Consider the following 20202-nt stretch of genomic DNA (forward strand, 5'->3'; position numbering starts at 1 on the left):
TGGACACGAGGTGACATTATTACAATTCACAGCAGCAAAGAGGTGTCATACACACACACATACACACACACACACACACACACACACACACATACACACATACACTACAAACATATAAAACATTACTGTCTTGAAATCCACCTCTTGACACCACTTCACTGTGCCAGACAACAGATACAGTACACACACACACAGAAAATGTATCACTCTCTCTCACACACACACACACACAGTGCACACATGCATTGCACAGCATTGCATAAATGACATCACATGGAACCCTGAGAACCTCATTAGTCAGACAGTTATCTCTCCATCCCCAGATGATGTCATGAAATCAGGCAGATCACAACAACTTCATACCATACCATAAACAAAACACAAATGGTGCAACATGATGGAGATTTCTGAAAGGCAAATGTAATTGATATAAAACAAGTCAATCAATGAATACATAAACGGGAACAGAAAATAAGAAATTAAATCAAAACATACTTGAAAATGGTAAGTTTTGTAAAATAATTAAAAATGCAGATAATAAACAATAAAATAACTGGTATGGAGTACACAAGTCATTCAAATGTTACAATACCCTGTCACATCAACATGAGAGATTCATTAAGACATAAGAGATCCACAGGAGATTCAACAGGATTGACTGATACAGTACATGTAACAGATCAGAGTAAACCCTCTGTAGAAAGAGAGAGATAGACAGAAAGAAAGAGAGAGGGACACTTCTGTTTATATGCTCTTGACCTGATATTACATTATGAAATACCAGATACAAACCCTACAGAAATGATGAAGTGATGAGCAGGATGGACACAACAACACAACCGGAGAACAGTCTGTGGCCTCTCCCCGTCTACTGGCTCTGTTCTTCACAGAGGCCGTGATCGTCAGAGAGGATAGAATAGCACGGGGTTCAGGGGGAGCGCGACCACACTATGGGGATGTTCAGGTGGAGCGTGAAGTGGAGCGTGATCACACTATGGGGACGTTCAGGTGGAGCGTGAAGTGGAGCGTGATCACACTATGGGGACGTTCAGGTGGAGCGTGATCACACTATGGGGACGTTCAGGTGGAGCGTGATCACACTATGGGCACGTTCAGGTGGAGCGTGAAGTGGAGCGTGATCACACTATGGGGACGTTCAGGTGGAGCGTGAAGTGGAGCGTGATCACACTGTGGGGACGTTCAGGTGGAGCGTGATCACACTATGGGGACGTTCAGGTGGAGCGTGAAGTGGAGCGTGATCACACTATGGGGACGTTCAGGTGGAGCGTGAAGTGGAGCGTGATCACACTATGGGGACGTTCAGCTGGAGCGTGAAGTGGAGCGTGACCACACTATGGGGACGTTCAGGTGGAGCGTGACCACACTATGGGGACGTTCAGGTGGAGCGTGACCACACTATGGGGACGTTCAGGTGGAGCGTGGTGAGACTATGGGGACGTTCAGGTGGAGCGTGACCACACTATGGGGACGTTCAGGTGGAGCGTGGTGAGACTATGGGGACGTTCATATGCAGCTTCAGGATGTCCACAGACGTGACGCCACAGTGCATGCTCTCAGTGCAGCGTGGAGGACTCTCCTGATCTACAGGGGCCTTTAGGGGGGCCTAGGGTGAAGGGGGGGTCTGTGTATTAAGGGTTATGGTGCGTATTAAGGGTAGGGTAGGGTTATGGTGTGTATTAAGGGTAGGGTAGGGTTATGGTGTGTATTAAGGGTAGGGTAGGGTTATGGTGAATATTAAGGGTAGGGTAGGGTTATGGTGCATATTAAGGGTAAGGTAGGATTATGGTGAATATTAAGGGTAAGGTAGGGTTATGATGCATATTCATGATAGGGTAGGATTATGGTGGATATTAAGGGTAGGGTAGGGTTATGGTGTGTATTAAGGGTAAGGTAGGGTTATGGTGCATATTAAGGGTAGGGTAGGATTAGGGTAGGGTTATGGTGCATATTAAGGGTAGGGTAGGATTAGGGTAGGATTTTGGTGGATATTAAGGGTAGGGTAGGATTAGGGTGGATATTAAGGGTAGGGTAGGATTATGGTGGATATTAAGGGTCGGGTAGGATTATGGTATATGCAGTATTAATATAGGGTAGGATTATGGTGGATATTAAGGGTAGGGTAGGATTATGGTGGATATTAAGGGTAGGGTAGGATTATGGTGGATATTAAGGGTAGGGTAGGATTAGGGTAGGATTATGGTGGATATTAAGGGTAGGGTAGGATTAGGGTAGGATTTTGGTGGATATTAAGGGTAGGGTAGGATTATGGTGGATATTAAGGGTAGGGTAGGATTATGGTGGATATTAAGGGTAGGGTAGGATTAGGGTGGATATTAGGGTACGATTATGAGAAACATTTGAAGAGGGGATCCCATCACACGTACCATCCCGCCTACTTCGTTCTGCTAATATACGAGTGCCTATAGGACAAGAAGAGGGAGACAACTTAGAACAACTTAAAGGAGCTATTTTAATCATATCTGCATTATGTTTGGCCTGCTTGTTTTGGATTGAAAAACTATTTCAGTTTAATCTAGAGAATATTTTACTAACCAAAAACATACATTTAAACCAGTTGGTTCAAAAGTGGTTTAATCCATTGATGTAGGATAAATGACTAAGGAAATGCGTTTTATGAGTTTAATCCAGAATAAAGCCAATGTAAAAGACTTTTAGAGCTGATCAGAACTTTGGAGAAAACATCTGAACAAATTCAGTCACTGTATTTTCCATGAGAGATAAGGACTTCTCTAACAGAGTAGATTTTAAAGCGAAACTTTACCAGCTTTATCAGGTTTAAAAAGTCAAATATAGGATTTTGCCGTTGGGCTTGACTTCTAATTCATGAGTGGAGATTCCAAAGATAGCAAGTGGAATAAAACTGAAGTGTTGCTGCCTAATTTGGAGAAAATAGGAATTGTTTTAGAACAGGGTTTTACTTACCAACGGCATGTTGCAGCTACAGTTCTACCTACACAGTCAGTGTTGAAACAAATGTAATTGTAGCACTGGAGCACTGGAGCACTGTAGCATGGCTTTCAGTGTTGAAACAAATGTAATTGGAGCATTGTAGCACTGGAGCATTCTAGCATGGCTTTTCAGTGTTGAAACAAATGTAATTGTAGCATGGTAGCATGGCTTTTCAGTGTTGAAACAAATGTAATTGTAGCATTGTAGCATGGCTTTTCGGCTGGGATGGAGTACTGCTAGCATGGGACATGAGTGTTGGTGGTTAATCACCCTCTACCTTAACGACTTCCTTATGTTGCGAGTGCACAGTTGAGTATAGGGCCACAGATCACTGGTAGGGGCCTTCTGATATAACCCATTACACATAGCAGTTATAGCCTCTCTATCTGTCATAAGTGAGCGGACACGTTTACATATTTGAATTACTGGCATCTGCTATCATTATGTGGAACATGGCTACTCTGAGCCAAGGATATGTGGTGCTCTGAATGAACCGTGGTCATTTGGTTCTTGTGAGAATATTGTGTGAATATTGCTGGCCATTGTCATTGTGCTGGATGCATGGTTTGAGATTAAAGCTATGAGCCCCATGAAAATCCAGTTGTGTTAAGCCACCCAGCTCGCAGAGTGACACCATGAACCATGAAAACCCCACCCAGTGGTGTCTGTGGAATCAAGCCAGAGAACAGTGTTTTTGAGTTGGTTTCAATGTCTCATATATTGGTTTATGAAAAAATATACAACTTATGAACCATCAACCATAAATTCACATTTAAGCATCACAGTAAGCATTCAAGTAATCAAACGTATGAAAAACAAACAAAAGAAAATACCATTGAAATGCCAGAAAAGTTCAAGAAAAAAGAAGACTTGGCAGGTCAAATGTTCTGGAGTGACCACCACAGGGCACACAAGAGGAAGCAGGGAGACAGACAGTTGATCTGAGAGGAGGATACCTGTAGCGCACCTCTTCCAGTCTCACAAGTTCTCCCCTTGCCCTGATCACATTCCTCTCTCTCTTTGCCATGTCCTCATTGGATGGTCTTATGTTCCGTTCAACATGTCATAACAACCACATCGCCATGGCAGCTTCGTTGCTAATGTAAACATGAAAAGGTGGCCTGTTTAGGCGTCTTCCAAACACATTCCCACAGTAAAAATGTACATAAAGCAATCAATAGCTACAGATGTAAGCAAATGATGACCGTTCAAAATAACTTCAGTTTCCTACCTGTCAACCACTGACATGATTATTTTTTTTCCATCATGACAAGTAAAGGGGTAAGAAAATTGTAATGAAACCTTGTTGTACACTCTTGTACACTATCAAATATTAAGTTGCAATCTCTGTTGTGGTTTTAAATTGATAACTGGTAGAACGTAAAGAGAGGTCCACCTCCCATAGAGATTTACTCCACACACACACACACACACACATCCTTGAAAGAAGCCATACCACAGTAATTACCTTATCTGATTGCACATAATGTAACCCCCCCCCCCCCCACACGCACTCTCTCTCACTCCACACTATCACATCCTGCAGTTCATCTCAATCTATTTGAACACATCTACATCATTTCATTTTCATACAACGGAAAGACAATTCTGTTAATACTTCTATAAAGTATTTATGATTTCTGCCACATGGCCTAGTGACCATGTGTAACACACAAGCTATGCATTCTCCCCATGGAAGGTGCTATGAACAGTCTAAAGACACACACCAACATCACAGACAAAGACATCATTTTGAGATGCTTCAATGAGTAATCTAATTGGTTGTATATGTAAGTATAGATATCAGCAGTAACCATTGCCAGTGTTTCTGTTTCTGTTAACCCACCTGCTCATACAAATGCCAATTTGGAAATACAAATATACCAATGCTACCGATGCATTGTGGGTAATTGTGAAGCTACTTGAGGCCACCTATATTTCAGTTATCAGGAATGAGAAATGTGTCATCAGTATTCTCCTCGTTTCGTTCATTGTTCAATATTCTAATAATTACTAATAAATTAGTCTCATTTTAATTGTAGAACTGGGGCCCCAGTAGAGGGAAGTTTGGAGTATCATTCAGATCCATAGGTGTTATATTTAATGCCCCTCTGTGACTGGAACATGTTAACATTCACAAGTGGTGTAAGATGTATCACCCTAGAAAGTAAGTGTACCAGGAAGGCAAGTGTAGTTTGGGTCCCCAAACTGTGGTAATGGTATTCAGACAAAGTTGTTTACAGACATGATATCTGATTTAAATGGGCGACTGTGGCACTATTTTAGTATTTTTAATATTTGAAAGGGCTGTAGATGTATTTTATATAACATTATCATATGACATAGATTATATATGTATATAATAATAACATATATTCTTGTACCTGATTCCTGAGTCAATTACTCCACATTCCCAAGTCACACTCATAGTTAGGGGATGGGCTGTGGCACTAAACTTGGCTGTGGCACTAAACACTAATTTGTGCATTTGGGTTATAATCTGTCTCGTAGTGACTGAAAAAAGTCACTAACTTATCATAATTTATATGAAACAATGATTAATAATAGCATTACACCAGTTATGTTACAGATACATCAGTTACCAAAACATCTGCAAATAGCTGACATCAACAGATGCTTTTGAAAATGTGTTAATTCAAATCACATTCAATATTTCAAATAAAAAGTGAGTTGTCCTAGATCCCTGCATGCTTCAAATAAAAAGTGAGTTATCCTAGATCCCTGCTTCAAATAAAACGTGAGTTGTCCTAGATGCCTGCATGCTTCAAATAAAAAGTGAGTTATCCTAGATCCCTGCTTCAAATAAAAAGTGAGTTATCCTAGATGCCTGCATAGCCTGTGTGAGGAACCTTCCTTTTTGCAACAGCAGAAAAATGTATTACATAGTGAGGCAGACTTACGCTAAAAACATCACCTGTCCTGTGAGTCACCAAACCTGTTTGCAGCAAACTCTCTAAACATCACCTGTACCAACAGCAAACTTCACCTGTCAGGTGGCTGATGTCACCGCTAGTCTGACGCTGTGTTGGCTACAATGTACACCAAAGGCCTCAGTAGCAGTCGGCTAGGTTTGCAAAAACTGCTCGAACAGTCACTCGTGTTAGCGCAAAATCTCTCTATGCTGGTCACCTATTATGAGCAAATGCTAAAAACTTTGGCGTTAGGGAAATGGTTATCTAAGATCTATGTCTGTACTAAACACTATATGGCAAATGACAGTCACCTGTCTCAGCACCAACTAACGATATTGGTTAAACAGACCCTGGCGTCTGTGTAAGATAGACATTTTGCTAATAATGCTAACACTGTATAGTGTCTGCTAAAGCTAGTAGTGTGGCTTATTATGTTGATTTTTAAGTGACCCAAGGACCAATATATCTTGTGGAATTGGGCACACTATACATTTTTGCACATAAAGGGCAACTGCAGTTGTATTCATGAACCCATAAGCCTGTTTCTGTTACGTCTAACTGTTCTTTTATTACAATAATCAGTGGTTATCAGTGGATTCTGACCAGCACAGCGAGGACTTAATGACCCCCACATATCTCTAGCTTTGCTTAGCCTAAACACTGAAAATGAACTGATTAAAAACAGCTTCAAGATGAATGATTAAATATGATGCTAACATCACAGATGCTGGAATATGAGTATACCTGCAAATAACAATCTCACTAATACAGTATATGAGAAAACCTGAACATGGCAAACTGACTAGCATATAAGCATACCTGCAAATACATCTCAAAGTGCTATATGACTGTCTATAAATGAGCACATGCCACATAGTTCAACTGCATGACATCCAAACAAATCAAATGAAAGATATGATACACCGGCTTTGCATAGAATGAATGTTTGAGGCATCCTTGAAAGATGAGACTGAGCACCATTATATATGATTAATATACCATTTAAATCATTATATATGATTTCCCCTCCCATTTCCCGATGTGATGTCTCTCCTCCATATACCTGCATAGAGGACAGGGAGTTACATATGAAAACCACCATTAAATAAAATGTGTGCAACATTGGAGATTACTTTTTCTTATAAATGTAACATGCCATACTTCTATCTTGAAGGCATTACATATCCTATGGTTGCCATGACACCCTAGCGAGACTAGCAGCTGCCATCTCGGTCACAAACACCACCCCCTCTTCCAGGCTAAAACGACCTAGCAGTCCTACACAGCCAGACCACTGGTATGGTGGTTCAGTCTCGACTTAATCTGTGTTTATGAGGAGCTGCTCAGGGTCGTGTGTGGGGTCAGGTCTGGGACAATTGCTCTTGGCCCACCGCGCCACTTCTATAGGCTGAAAGTAGTTACTCAAAGCTATTGCAGGTGTGTAAGTAAGTGTAGCTCTTTTTTCCCTTTCTATTACGTAAGTATGATGTTGTGGGTCTTTCTTGCTGAATACATTCCAGGGTGTGACACAATGGCCCTGTTCATGAAGCCCTATAAACATGGCCTTGTTCATGAAGCCCTATAAACATGGCCCTGTTCATGAAGCCCTATAAACATGGCCCTGTTCATGAAGCTCTATAAACATGGCCTTGTTCATGAAGCCCTATAAACATGGCCCTGTTCATGAAGCCCTATAAACATGGCCTTGGTCAAGACCTCTTAAGTCTCTGCCTTAATCGGGACTGTGGGCATGCCTGCCCAGCCATGGCAACGCAGTTCACAGTATAACCTGTGGCCTGAATGGGAAAGCCTTTTAAATCAGATAAAATATATTTTACTCTCTTTAGTTAGATGCCACACCACTCCTTACGGTGGGCATAGGTGGGTAATAAAAATTCTAAAATGTCCCTTGGGATGAATAAATTATCTATCTATCTATCTATTAACATGGCACAAACAGAGCCATTAGGTCTAAGAGTGTCTGTCTGTTTGTGTAGTGCTACATTGTGTGTGTGCAGTAGTTTTCATGGTGCTGTGGAATGTGTGTATGCTTGAGTGTGACTGACTGCATGTGTGTAGGCCTACTGTAATGTGTGTATGGTTGGTGGCAGTGTAACTGATGGTGTGTGTGTGTGTGTGTGTGTGGTACTGTAATGTGTAGTCTAGTGGCTAGTCTGTGCATAGTATGCTTCATTAGTGGTTTTGATATGGTCACAGTTTCTAACATCTAACAGGAATGTTCATTTTGGTAAAATACATAAAATAGATGAAAATCTAAATTTTCTGTTAAGTGGGCATTGCTATCTTAATATGTGTTATATATGATTAATATATGAATGAATATATATATATATATATATATATATATATATATATATATATATATATATATATATATATATATATATTTGATATGTACTGAAATTAAACCCTCTTTGTAATGTACAAAAGTAGCTAAAACGTAGTTGCTAACTCTCTAGGTTGGGAAGGTAGACTCCTTCTTGTGAGTTAGAATGTAGTTCTGGTGATCAGACCTTTATTCTTACTTCTGTTCAGAGAATAATTAATGTTGAACAATTTAAGGAGTTGCCTTTGTTTGGGAGGGTGCAGAAAGTATATCAGACGTCATTATATCCAGACTCTCCTAGTAATACAATCATTCCAGATAAACATAATACAATCATTCCAGATAATTCCACTCACAAACCAAACTCTCTGTCCATTTAGGAAAAACCTGCTACTGAGAAGCCGAACACACCAGTCTCAAACTCCAACAATAGCCATCACGCTATGTTTAGGTTTTTTTTCTCTCACATTGTCGTTCCCACTACTAACTATAGCTCCATATTCACATTTTCAGTCTGTGGGTCATTCTATAATTCAGGGTACATTTCCCGTCTCCATGATAAAGATTTAGTTATTATCAAAAAAAAAAATCATAATGAATCAATTTTGAACAATTATGCATATTTTGAATTTTGAACAATTATGCAATTATGCATTTGAATAACAATGCTTTATTTTATTTTAGACCCAATTTATCCACAATATATTAACTAAATTACTTCTACACCCCATATTATTGACTGTCTCCGACTACAGTCATGCATTCAACTTGACTAAACATGATGTTAAGTCTAACAATCTATTTTTTGGAGATTAATTTATTTATTTAGTTTTATACATTGTGTATTTTCTGTATTATGCAAGATTTAAGTTTAAAAAATATATAATTTTGGTCCATCTCAAAGTTCTTGTCAACTCTGTTATAAAACTGCTTAAAATTTACACAGACTTTGAAAATGAAGCATGATGCCTACACAGACAGATGCCAATTCCTCTGACAGGAAACTGGAAAGGCAGTGAGATATGTTAAGCTTCTTCTCTCATTAATTTTAACAAAATGTTGAGGATACACCAACAGTAGAGTAATTATCCGTAAACTCTGTTATTGCGTTATTGGAGTGAAACTCTCACTCAATTTTTAAAAAAACAATAATATGATTAAAAGCCATTAAATTCTGGTTTTATACATATCATGCAGTAACTAGTTTTAGTATGCAGTAACTCTGTTAATTCTGCATAGATTGATGATTTGACATATCATTAACAGAGTTGACAATGATGTGGTCTCAACTCTGTTTTCAATAGCATTGAATGAGTGTCAACTCTGCTAATTTAAGAGTTTGCTCTTAAAATGATGGGTAAATATGTTTTTTTGTTTCAAATATAAATCAGAAGATGTGTTACAACTAATATTTTTACCACATATTTTCTTTTATATATATATATATATGTACCTCTTGGAAACTTGCCAGTCGAATGTGTTTTTATCTCAGGACAAAAAGTGAGCGATCTTATCAGATTCAAAGTTGCTACAGTGACTGTAGAGACCAAAGTTCTCTTAGGGAAGGCATAATTAAAAAAATTATCACATTTGCTAAATATATATCATTTACCGAGTTTGTCTCTAACAGAGTTGACAGATTTTTGTGTTATTACATAATTTATTCAAATAAATACTTAGTATATATATATATATAATTTATTTGAGTATATACTTAGTATAATACTCAAATAAATAGTCTGACAGGTTTAAGCTCAGCAAATACTTGTCATGTTAACTTTGAAGTGTGTTCTATGACTATAAAAAAGTTTAATGATAAAAAAGTCATTACATGTTTTGGTTTCTCTCTACACTTGAAATGTACCCTGAATTATAGAATGACCCCTGTACTGAAAAAGGTTGAAGTTGACTGAAAGGCTTCTGTATGAATGCCATACATGGCTGCAACTTACTTGGCAATATGGAATGATACTTATGGGAGGAATTATACTTTTTTTCTGTGAAAGGACCCATTCCATAAACATTTGAAATAACTTCAGTTACCTTACAAGCTAGCCTTTAGCTATAGTCTTAGTCACAACACGTGCCTTGTGTAGCTTACATAATGTTGCGCAAACAGATGCCTGATGCTTTGGTGAAATGTTGCTAATGCTACCACGAAGAAGAAGAATTAGAAAAAAAATAACAATGAATCTACTCTAATGAAGGCTATTTGTGGCTACAACACAGTGTATCAAGTTTTGAATGGATTATTCTTTTTGGTTTTTAAATTTGAGCTAATAGATTTGAAGAAATTGTAATGAATTGCAATTACCATACACACACTAACATGTTAATGTTGATGGTAGACATAATAGGCAATTTTACCAACTGTATGTGCTATGTTATCTTGTAAAACAGCTTATTCTAGCTACACTTCTCTGGAGACCCAGTCGATGGGCCTAAATGCTGTCTGATGTTTCAGACACCGCCAGTGTGTTTTTTGCTGTGCGCAAATGAAACACAGGAACATTTTAAACAAACATTCATACATATCTTCAGCCAGGGTAGGTATGCACAGTATGCACCTTATAATGAATCATTTGATTCACCAGAGCTGATTGGAAACTATGTAGGATAATGGACGACACGGCGTTCAGTTCACAGAAAGAAATGCACGTTTGAGGTGGTAAATCAGCCCCCAACGCGTAGGGTTAGCAACTTCCTGATATGGATAAGGAACGAGGGGGGGGGTCGAGTTCGGCCGTGTGCACACAACGAGTCCGGCCAAGCCGCGCAATTCAACACAATTCACGAAGACCAGACTTGGCACACTGCCGGATTCGAACGGGCGAACAGCTGCGCCACGGAGCGGAAGCGTGTTGACAATTGAGCTAAAATCCCTGGGCTGCAACCAAGATGGGCCAGATCAGAGTTTGTGCCCTTATATTTTGTAAAACTTAGCGATAATAGGCACCATTAATTCAAAACTTTGGTTTGGTAACCAAAGAATACTTCTGAGCCCGTGTAAGCTACAATCTAGTTTGACCAGACCCAACTGTAGTAAACAATGTCTAAACGCCTCTCTGTAGCACCCCCATTGGCTAGTTTGCACCTCAGAAACGTACCTGGTGGTACTGTACGTTTGGCTGGGTCTGCGAAAACATTCCCAGGAACATTTTGCTAACAAGACCAGGTTTTTCTCATGATATACAAAAAATTCTTGCAATGTGCAATTACAAAAATTCTTGCAATGATGCCTCCAGGGCTCCGTATTGAATTAATGTAGCCTACTAGCCTACTCATTTTCTATCCGGTGCAAAACAAGAATCATTTTGATGCAAAAACACTTAATAAAGAAATAACTGTTTGTAGCCTATATTCTACTAAAACCAAAAAACGTATATGTATCAAACTGGACTGGCAGATATCACAGAAAAAAGTGGCTCAAATGAAAAGAATAAAAAGTGGCTCAAAAAAAAGTGGCTCAAATGAAAAGTGCATTCTCTGTTGGGATAGTGATGACAGACAAGCCGAGAGGGGAAAATGACAGCAGCCAGGTTTCGCTTTATCTCATACGAATCGTGCATTCTTCGTTCATAGTCTAACTTATTATACTGATCTGTCATGGATTTGCACTGAGTTGATTCTCAATAATACGGAACAAAATGTGTTCCATATCAGTTCAATACGGAACACATCTTTTTCCTTTCAAATATGAGATGATTCCATATTAGGAACGGTTGGCAACCCTACCGACGCGCCAACAGAGGGCCGTTAGCCTACACCTCGTAAATGCATTTCTTTCTGTAATAACGTCTGTATTTTACAGCTCTGATGCAACGTGACAGTTAATTTAAACTTCACAAGGAGTTCGGTGAATTAATATACAAGTGTGATACGGCCAAAAAACTGGAGCTACTTCATAGGTGTGCAAATAACCTACGGTTATTACACAATCTAAAGAATACATGAGAATGGGGAAATTCAACCAAACAGTGGAATAAGCAGACATCATGACTGATCTTCCTGTAGTTTTCAGTATTCACACAGATCTTTACGCTAATCCAAGCCTCTGTTTAGTGATCAGCTCTTTAATGACGTTTAATTAAGGCTCACAAACACTCGCCCTCTTTCTCTCTGTCAACACATCACAGTGGGGATATAAAATGGGGAAAACATGGGCGCCATTTTGATTCATAAGATCGTCCAAGCATCTTTCTCTTCTCTACTCGTCTGCTATAGCTTCCGATTCATCATCACACTCTTGTGTCCTTGCTCTCCGAAGTGCATCTTTTGGGTGCTGTTTACATACTGTAGTGAAGGAAAAGGGGCACCCTAGATAGGCATCCTAGCTTCCCTCCACTACAGGGCAGTGCAAAAGGGGCCCAAGTATGTGAATATTTTGCTCTGAAGTTATTCTCTGCAATTAATAGCAACAGATTTTTACTAAGGTTTTGTTCCTAGCTATCTAACCATTATGTTTGCCCTCTTGCGTAGACATATTAAGAAGAAGCTTGAATTGCAGAGTGACATCTTGTTTTCTTGATAAGTGGGTGTAAACAATTGAGCTTTGTTTCTTAAAAAAACAACTCAATGAACATCTTATCTAATAAGGAATGACATTTGCATGTTCAGTAGCCCTAACGAACACCTGTAAAGCGCTCCTCTCTTAAGTCTCATAAGACATGAGTCAAGGGCTGGATTCAGATAGTCTTTCTTGTTTAGGAAGGTTCCTAACAGAATTATCAAAGTGACCGCCATGATGACACCTGGTCGAAGTCTCTAAAAGTGCTTCCTTTCAAATCTCCTAGTAAAGGGAATATGGTGCATCCTTTACAAAAGGAAAAGAAAATAGTGGCGCCCTACAAGTCAGTGCACCAGGAACAAATAATAACAATAACAATAAACCTGACCCATGACAATATCAATGTCTGCCTTCACACAATTATGTAGTCTAGAGTTAGTGCAGTGGGGATCTCTAAGCACCACTTTCCCAATGAGTCATATTGAATAGTTCTTCGCATCTCACCTTGACCTCATGACATTTTACGTCAAGGTCAAGGAAAAGTGTAGGGGAAAGATGATAGGACTGACAATCTGAATCCAGGCAAGAGATTTAACTCCTCTTGACCAGCAGGCTTGTCTTTGGATTGGTCCGATGTCACTTCTTAAACTGACCTGATTGGCTTAATAGTTTTGCCAGCTGTCTGGGTCCTGTCCCTTGGGTCCTGTCCCTTGCCTGAAGTAGATACATTTCTGCCAGTAGAGGGCGTCCTCTCTGATGGATCACTTCAGTGAAATGTCACTACACACATACCTGTGGTCATGATTTGTAAACAGAAAATAATAAAGAGCGTTTCCATAAATATTAGACACTGGTCCATTTTCCACCAAGTAAACACACAGTGATTTTGACAGGACGATCTCATACTTTCTGAGTCGTGTCAGCGTGGAATCACGAGATAACTATCTGCCACTAATGATTGAAGCTTTTTGGGACTTGATTTACATAATTTGTCAAAAAAATGATATTTGTGACATCGTTTTACACATTCTGTGGAAATATATATATATATTTCTATGTATGTATATAGAGAGAGATATTTTTGAAAAATATCAGATTAAAGACATGCACAAATTAAATGCATAAACAAACAACACCTGGCTCCCTGCACAGCTCGTGTCCGCTTTGGGTTACCCCTGACCCAGAACACACCTTTCACCTCTGAATGCACACGCTGCGGGAGTGTGTGTGTGTTTGTGTGTGTGTGTGTGTGTGTGTGTGTGTGTGTGTGTGTATGTGTGTGTGTGTGTGTGTGTGTGTGTGTGCGTGCGTGTGCGTCCTGGGGTAGGGTTGGCTATTCTGTGCTAGGTGTATATATGTGTTGTGTGTGGCTGTATGTCTATGCAATTAGGAGATATGTTATTTTGATGTCACTGTGGTAGGTCTGGGTGTGTGTGTGTGTGAGTGTGATTTTGTGCAAGGTGAATGTGTGTGTTCCTGGTGTTGTGTTCCTGGTTGGTTAGAATGTGGGGAAGTGTCTTTTGGTGAGTGACTCTAGTCTGTCAGGTCTGTGTGTGACCGTGTTTCACGGATATGGCAATACTGTGCTAAGGTGTGCAGGTGTGTGTGTGTGTATGTGTCTTGTGTAAGTTTCCTCACAAGCACAGGCTGCATTTTGGTGAGGGCATTTGCATGTCTGCGTGTGTGCATGTACACTGTGCTCAGTCACTATAAGACACAATCATGAGGACACAAGCTGACTCGTCCATCAGGCTAAACACTGGTCAGTGCCCCCAGCTATTAGAACCAGCCCTTAGAACCAAAGGAACCAGTAGGCCATCAGTCAGCTGATTAGAACCAGCCCTTAGAACCAAAGGAACCAGTAGGCCATCAGTCAGCTGATTCCTCTATCAGAGAACAAAACAGCTAGGTGCTCGAGGCTGCCAGTTCCGAGAGAGAGACAGGTGGCTTGTGGAACCGCTAGTCTCCTTCTCTCTCTGTTAGAATGCCGGCGAGACAGGCAGGCCGCTGGTCTCTGATTGGCTGCGGACTCTTCCCAACCAGAGGATGCTGGTCAGCAGACTGCTGGCTCATCCCCACTAGAACGAGAGAGACAGGTAGGCCATGGGCCCGCTGGGGTACTTGCGACTCCAGAGCTCGAGGCTGGTGCTCCTGCGGCCGTCGTGGCGTTCGGGCCGGTGGTGGTAGTGCTGATGGCGCTGCTTCTTGGGCGGGTCCCAGGTGGAGTCCTCGGAGGTGCGAGAGCTGGCGGGACTGGCGGATGTGGGGCTGGCGGAGGTGATGGTGAGCTCGGGCACGGCGGGCTCAGGGGGGATGGTGATGAGGGGCGGCCGCATCAGGTCCAGAATGCTGAAGGCGGACGGTTCCGGCTGGCACAGCACCGACGGCTCTGGCTGGCACATCACCGAGGCATCCACCGTGTCCTGCCGCACGGGTGCCGCGCTTGCCTGCGTTCCCACGGAAACGCGCTCCCCAGGGCCGCCCGCCCCTGACCCCCCTCCACCTCCTCCGCTCCTCCCACCCCCCCCGCCCCCCCCGCTCCCACTCCCGTCCGCGGCCTCTCGGCACATGGTCCACATGTTGTAGCACTGCGTGAAGTTAAAGAAGTTGCTGTTGAAGGTCTTGAGTTCCCCGCACACGTCTCTGCGTAGCTCGGCCAGCTCGTAGCGCATGGCGGAGATCTCTTCCTTCCACTGCATGTTAAATGCCGCCAGCACTCCGGCTGATTCCTTGAAGGCCTGCAGTGCCTGGGGCGCGGCGGGTTCCGTGGGCGGCGGACGGGGCGGCGCGCGGTATCCCCGGGGGGGCGAGGGCGGGACGGAGATGGCGGTTACCGTGGAGCTGGTGCTGTGCTGACTGCGCGCGGCATGTTCGCGCTCCAAGTTCTCCAGCTCCTGATAGGCCGATGAGCTGGCTGCGTCATCGTCCTCGATGATGTCGTCATTCAGCAAGGACGTAGCGTCCAGGCCATCGTAGCCCTCTGAGAACACAAACGTGAGTGTGGAGACAGGAAGCAGTAGACACACAGGAAGGGAGAGAACATAGACAGGAAAGACCGCAACGGGAATCAGGTGTCAACACAGGCGCGGGCCTCAATGATGACAGTCTACAGAACCCCCTAAAAGTGTGTGAGTTAAACAGACCCAACAGATCCTAACAGAACATCTCAAATGCTAAACTTACCAGGGTGCGATTAAGTAAAACCTAATAAATTAGGATGGTTTAGCAAAGGAAAAGTGTGACATTCAATGTCTCATCAACTAAGTAGGATTACATTATTGCTATTTATATTTTTTGCATGCCTGTGTCTGCTGTGCTGGTCTCTACTGTGTCCTTGTCTCACTATAGACCCTTTCAAGAGAGCTCCATTATCAGCACCATAATTGGCCCCACAAGGCTTCCGTTTTAACATTCCATATGTTATCTTAATGCAGAGGAAGTAGATTGGGAACCAAATAGAACGTTCCAGCATTGTTTTTGTTTTTATTGTTGAAAGGGTCTATTGAACATGTACACTTGTCTGTGTTGGGTAGAAAGGGTCGTGGCAGTTCCCTGGTGATCTCAGGATGCAGGTTTTACAAGTCCTGGGGTAGTGGCCGGCTAGTCTACACTGGACAAACCATTTGGGATGGTTCTCTTCTTGTGGTAACTGGACAGTCTTTTGGTCATAGGATGGTATTCCCTTTTGGGTAAACACTGGTCATAGAGTAGAAGTCTGATGGACTGCTAGTCTCAGGGAGGTTATCTGCAAGGTTTTTTAAGAGTTGGTCTCAGATTTCTGAATCATTTTCAGATGCGTACAGGGTGGAGATTTTGATGGTCTCAACATCTGTACAGTCTAGTCTCAAGGTGACTCGATGATCTTTGGATAATGGCTTGCCACGGGTGCTAAGGTCAGCTAGAATGGTGAACAGATCTACTGATCTCCCATATGGATAATATCTACTGTCTTTTGGTCTGGAAATCTCAATGGATAGCAGTACTCCCCTGGTCTTAGGATAGTGCACTTATAGTCGACACAGTTCTGCTGGTCTCTTGGCTGGCTGGTGGTATAATGATTGCCCAGCATGTTTGCACCGATCACCCAGTCAAATGGTTTAGTCTTCTGCCGGACCTGAGATGGCGCTGCCTACTGCTGTCCTTTGGGTGTTCCTTACAGTGTTACAGTTCTAGGGAATCTTTGCTTTAAGTTTTTTAATATCTCTACCCTGCCCCACTGCAAAATGAAGTTCACTTGGACAGGGTCTGTTAATTAATTAAGGTCTGTGGCTAGATATTTAACTCACACACTTCTGGTGTTATGAGGTGTTTTTTCACACTGCCTTCTCACACACGACATCAACAGTCCAATGTCTTTTCATCTTTTCACTGAATGAGAGTCTCTATCACGCAACCCCAATCCTCCACAGTCTTATTCTCATCACTCTCAACGACATCGAGTCAAGGCGGTAATTGTGTTACCGAAACACACTTGAGAGTGCCATAGCAGTTCAGTTTGTTTTGGGTGCAAGAGAAGATGAAAAGGCAACGGTACAATCACAAGCCGTCGGCTCCAGTCATAGTTATGAACCCTATTGAACACTGTAAGGTCTGTTATTTGGTTATAAAGAGGCACGCTGGCCTTCCATATAGTTACAGGTTGGAAGGGGGGGAGGGGTTGTTTGAGAGTGGGGTGGTAGAAGGATTTACCAGGGAAAGGCTGCAATCCCACGGCCCTACGGGTCAGGTCAACTCCATGTGCCACAAGGCAGATTGGTCATTACCGAAGATAGAGAAAGAAAGGAGCGGGGCTTGACCTCGCCAGAGGAAAGAGCTAAATGAGGGGTTTCAGGTAGGCTGAACAAACCTAGAACTGTTTCACCAAACGATCAATGAAGTCTCCAGCCCTTGGTTTATCAAATATCCACAGTGGTTGTAGTACAGTTATGATGATGTAGAAAGATATTAATACTTGAACATTTTGGGCCCTTCATTAAGACTGCCAACATCACCAATAAAGGCAGATGTAATATCAATACGTTTAGCTAGTGCTCCAGGCGGCTAGCTACTTAACACACTGTTATTTACTTCCATACACTTATGAGAACCCCAAAATGAATGCAAGTGAATGACAGTGCCAGCCCTCTAGAGCAGTACATAACCTATACAGATTCCACCTGATGTTATCAGTCACATAAGCACTTTCGAATTAGATAAAAAAAATTCTCCTGAAATCCAGGACTGACACTTTTTACTTTCTACAGTATTGCAGGTGTTTGATATTTTCCTCATGGTCGAGTTTGTGCTCAAAGATCTCAGAAGGATTGCGTCTACATGAGTCTTTTCGCAGTTGTGGCTGTATGAGAAGGCAGTGGAAAGAAACACACATATACATAGATATATGTATGCGTGTTGACATTAAAGTACCTGAGACAGACACCTGAAAGGACTCCCGCTGTTCTCTCCCCCCTGGTTATCCTGCTGGGGTTGAAGGAGGCCCGCTCTCTACAAGAGGACCAGCTAGTCTCCGCCTCTTGGGTGGGTTGAAAACACAAAAAGGCTCTCAAACAAAATATACTTGGGTTTTGGTGCCCATTGATGACTGTGTAAACTACTTGAGGCAATATATTTTGGGCCTAAGTTGTAAGTTATACCATGTTCATCAAGAATCAAGATGATTTAGTATTCTTTCTTCCCTCAATCAATTTGACTTTTTTTTTGTTTATTTTCACATTTTTGAGCACAAGAGTCCCTTGATCTTGTGACATCCGAGGACAGTGCCTGGTTGATGTCCCTCAGGTCAAGTGCTTTACACACCTGCAGTCTACGAGTGGCTCGAGGGACCAGTCTACCAGGCAACAGGACTCAAAACGCGGGACTGTGGGATTGGAACGCTCTCCTTGATCCTCAAGTATGCTCTGGTCACAGGGGGTGACTTGAGGGATTGTTTTTCTAGCAGACCAAATCAAGCATGGAAATGTAATGATGCACAAGGACATTTGTTTGACAGAAACCCCAAATCAGTTCTGTTCAGCTGTGGTCCAACCTGACTTTGTAAACCAAATAGCCATGAAATTGTCATAAAATCCATTTTGGTAGGCCATGTTAAAGAGTGGTATTTCAATAGGGTTCATAGCTTTAGTCTTTATGACAACACCAAAAGCACTGATGACATCGGATCAGTTCACATGGTAATATGTGCACAAGGGAAAGTAATCTTTCATTTGGATACTTCCTAGTTGGAATCTCCCAATTTCATTCCAGACAAACTCGGAAGTCAAGAATTCCGACCTCCTATTGGAAAAAGTACAATGGTACAAAAGTACAAAGTCAGAACCCCAGTCCCTGTCTGACCTCCGACTTCCGAATGATCTGGAATGTGGCCTAAGTTACACAGATTCACAGAGCCCTTTCCGTTCAAGAGTTACAGAAAGAAATCCCTGCAGGCTGCATCAAGGGAAGAACTGCTTGCTCCCCGTTTTCACTGTCTGACTTGATGCCGTTATAACCTGGTGCTGTCCAACTCTATACCTGGTCCTGCTTTTATATTTGATATCACTGAAGGACGAGGTCTTCGTTAAGGGGGCTGTACCATTTACACAAGATTAGAGTATTTTCATTTTGTTTATCAACATTTTGTGGAATATGCCAGATGTGCTTTGCTGCTGTGCCTAAGGCGCCATGAGACATTAGTATGTCTTTGTATGTGGTGTGTGAGTGTGTGTTTGTATGCATATGTGGTGTGTGAGTGTGTGTGTGTAGAACTAAAAATGTGACTCAAGACGTCACAATAAAACAATACAGCACAAGTCAGTTAGTTGTATGTGTGTATTTTGCCTCCCTCTGATGTCATCTTTTTAATAAATAAAGATCTGTCAGAAATGCTTGTTTTGTAGGCGGATAGTTCACCCCTCAAAACCTCTTTCAGAGTGAAATGATGTCATCGACTGTAATGTCTCAGCCTTTACCCTCAATCCTAATTGCTAGTGAAATAGAATGAACTGGTTCATACCGGCTGCTAGCTCCTATAGTAAATGTGAAAAGAATAATACCATGTGCTAGTTTTTCTATCAGTTATGAAGTCTGATGTTATTTACTTAATGGTGCAGTGGGACGTTCTCAATAGTAACATGAACTGGGCTGTTGTTTCCTAGTCCCTGATTTGAGTTAGAACGTAGAGATGTGAGCTAGACGCAGATTGTCTCATAAACTGGTAACTGTCATTATCTCCACAAAGGAGTTTGTGTTTCTGTTGCGGATTGTTTGTTTATCCGTCTGTGTGCAGGATTATGCCAAAAATCTGCTTTTAACGTAACTTTGCAAGGTGCAGCATGAGCCAAAGAAGTACCCATTAAACTTGGGAGCGGCTCCGACTGATGGGATGGCTTGATGAACTTAGTTATTCTTCACTAGCGTCGGGAGACACAGCACTTGACCTTAGCAAA

At 41.8% G+C, this 20202-nt stretch overlaps 1 protein-coding gene across 2 annotated transcripts in view; it reads right to left on the minus strand.

The window, feature by feature from the left end:
• The window catches only part of LOC121712320 (disks large-associated protein 2-like), a 95155-nt gene that overhangs the window by 13777 nt on the left and 61176 nt on the right, over positions 1-20202 (minus strand). The window lies entirely within an intron of this gene.

The sequence above is a fragment of the Alosa sapidissima genome, chromosome 6 (genome assembly GCF_018492685.1).
Source record: "Alosa sapidissima isolate fAloSap1 chromosome 6, fAloSap1.pri, whole genome shotgun sequence".
Taxonomy (NCBI): domain Eukaryota; kingdom Metazoa; phylum Chordata; class Actinopteri; order Clupeiformes; family Clupeidae; genus Alosa; species Alosa sapidissima.